Source organism: Nematolebias whitei, chromosome 10 (assembly GCF_014905685.2).
Source record: "Nematolebias whitei isolate Nwh7 chromosome 10, NemWhi1, whole genome shotgun sequence".
In the NCBI taxonomy this organism is placed as follows: domain Eukaryota; kingdom Metazoa; phylum Chordata; class Actinopteri; order Cyprinodontiformes; family Rivulidae; genus Nematolebias; species Nematolebias whitei.
The window spans coordinates 51112867-51115279 of record NC_056507.1 but is presented as its reverse complement, the minus strand read 5'-3'; positions in this window follow the sequence as shown (position 1 = coordinate 51115279).

Here is a 2413-nt window from a genome sequence, read left to right as displayed (position 1 = left end):
AGGTCTGACCCAGATAAGACACAAGCGGTGGTGGATTGGCCGACACCCACTAATCGGAAACAATTACAGAGATTCTTGGGGTTTGCCAACTTTTACAGACGCTTCATAAAGAACTACAGCAAGATTGCCATTCCCCTCACACAACTAACCTCAACCCGCATAAAGTTTTCATGGACTGACAAGGCTGAACTTGCTTTTTCCACCCTTAAACATCTCTTCTCCACTGCTCCTATCTTATCCCATCCAGATACCTCAAAGCAATTCATCGTGGAGGTCGACGCATCTGACGCTGGGGTTGGGGCCGTCCTCTCGCAGAGGTCGTCCGACGATGGGAAACTTCACCCGTGTGCCTTCTTCTCCCGTCGCCTCTCGTCCGCCGAAGCCAACTACGACGTGGGTGATCGTGAGTTGTTGGCCATCAAGTTAGCCTTGGAGGAATGGAGGCACTGGTTGGAGGGATCAGAACTCCCCTTCATTATTTGGACGGATCACAAGAACCTGGCCTACCTTCAAGGGGCGAAGAGGCTCAATGCCCGACAGGCCAGGTGGTCCTTGTTCTTTTCCCGTTTCCAGTTCTCCATAACCTATATCCCAGGATCTCGGAACGTCAAGCCGGACGCCCTCTCTCGACAATTCTCGTCAGCCGAGGATTCCGGAACTCCCGAAGACATCCTCCCGTCCTACTGCAAGGTGGGAGCTGTAACTTGGCCCATCGAGAAGGACATCCTGGAGGCCCAAACGACCGAACCTGATCCTGGTTCGGGTCCCCCTGGACGGCTGTTTGTTCCCTCTTCCATGGTGGGCAAGGTTCTGGATTGGCTCCACACTGCTCGTTTCTCTTGTCACCCCGGTATACGACGCATGCTCCACCTGACAAAAGCTTCCTTCTGGTGGCCGAACCTGCAGAGGGACGTTAAGGAGTTCGTCTCTTCCTGCCCGACCTGCGCTCAAAACAAGAACAACAATCAACCCCCTGCTGGCCTTCTTCTTCCTCTCTCCATCCCCACTCGTCCTTGGTCTCACGTCGCCTTGGATTTCGTCACTGGCCTTCCCGTCTCCAATGGTAACACTGTCGTCTGCACCATAGTTGATCGTTTCTCCAAATCTGCTCATTTCATTCCTCTCCCTAAACTCCCCTCTGCTCTCGAGACTTCACATATTGTCACGGAACATGTCTTCCGCCTCCATGGCATTCCATTGGACATTGTGTCTGATCGGGGCCCTCAGTTCATCTCCCAGGTCTGGAAGGGGTTCTGTGAAGCTTTGGGGGCTACTGTCAGTCTCACCTCGGGATACCACCCCCAACCCAATGGTCAGACGGAGAGATGTAACCAGGATCTGGAGGCTGTCTTGAGGTGCGTGATCGACTCCAACCCATCATCCTGGAGCCAGCATCTTCCATGGATCGAATACGCCCACAATTCGCAGACCTCGGCGGCCACTGGACGATCTCCATTTGAGGTGGCTTTGGGATTTTCCCCTCCTCTCTTTCCTTCTCAGGAGGCCGACGTGGGCGTTCCCTCGATTCACCTTCACCTCAAGCGCTGTCGTCGGGTCTGGCGACAGACTAGGGCGGCTCTGGCCAGGTCCTCTGAGCAGAACAAACGTTTCGCGGACAGACACCGCTCCGAGGCCCCCAGATATGAGGCTGGCCAGAGGGTTTGGCTCTCGACTCGGGACATCACATTGAAGGACTTCCCTAAGAAACTCTCTCCCAGGTTTATAGGTCCTTTCCCTATTGTGAGAGTGCTGAACAGGTCGGCGGTGCGGCTTCAACTCCCTCCATCCATGAGGATACACCCGACCTTGCACGTGTCCCAAGTCAAGCCCATTGTTTCCAGTCCTCTTCAGCCTCCCTCTAGATCCCCTCCTCCTCCCCGGATGATTGACAACGCGCCTGCGTTCACCGTCAGACGTCTCCTGGATGTGAGACGCAGGGGCCGGGGCGTCCAATATCTGGTAGATTGGGAGGGGTATGGTCCTGAAGATCGCTCCTGGGTCCCTAGGTCTTACATCCTGGACGCAGGCCTTATCACCTCCTTTTTCAAGGCTCACCCTGAAAAGCGGCTTAGATCGCCGAGAGGCGATCCTTGAGGGGGGGGGCACTGTGGGATTCCTGGTTTCCCTCTGTCTGTTTGTGTCTGTTTGTCACTTTCCCTCCACAGCTAATCACCCAACTCGTCACACCTGCCACCAATCTGAGGAGTACTGCTGACTCACCTACTTAAGCAGCTGCCAGTCTCCTCTCCAGTGCTGGGACATCTTCTGCCAATCGGACCTTCCACGGTCTGGTTCATCTGGTCCTCTCTAGGGCTTCTCTCACCACTGGAACTCCTTCCTGTGGATCTTGATGTCTCATCTCCAGCTACAACATCCACCACTCTGTCTGGGTCAACCTGCTACTCTCCTCTGG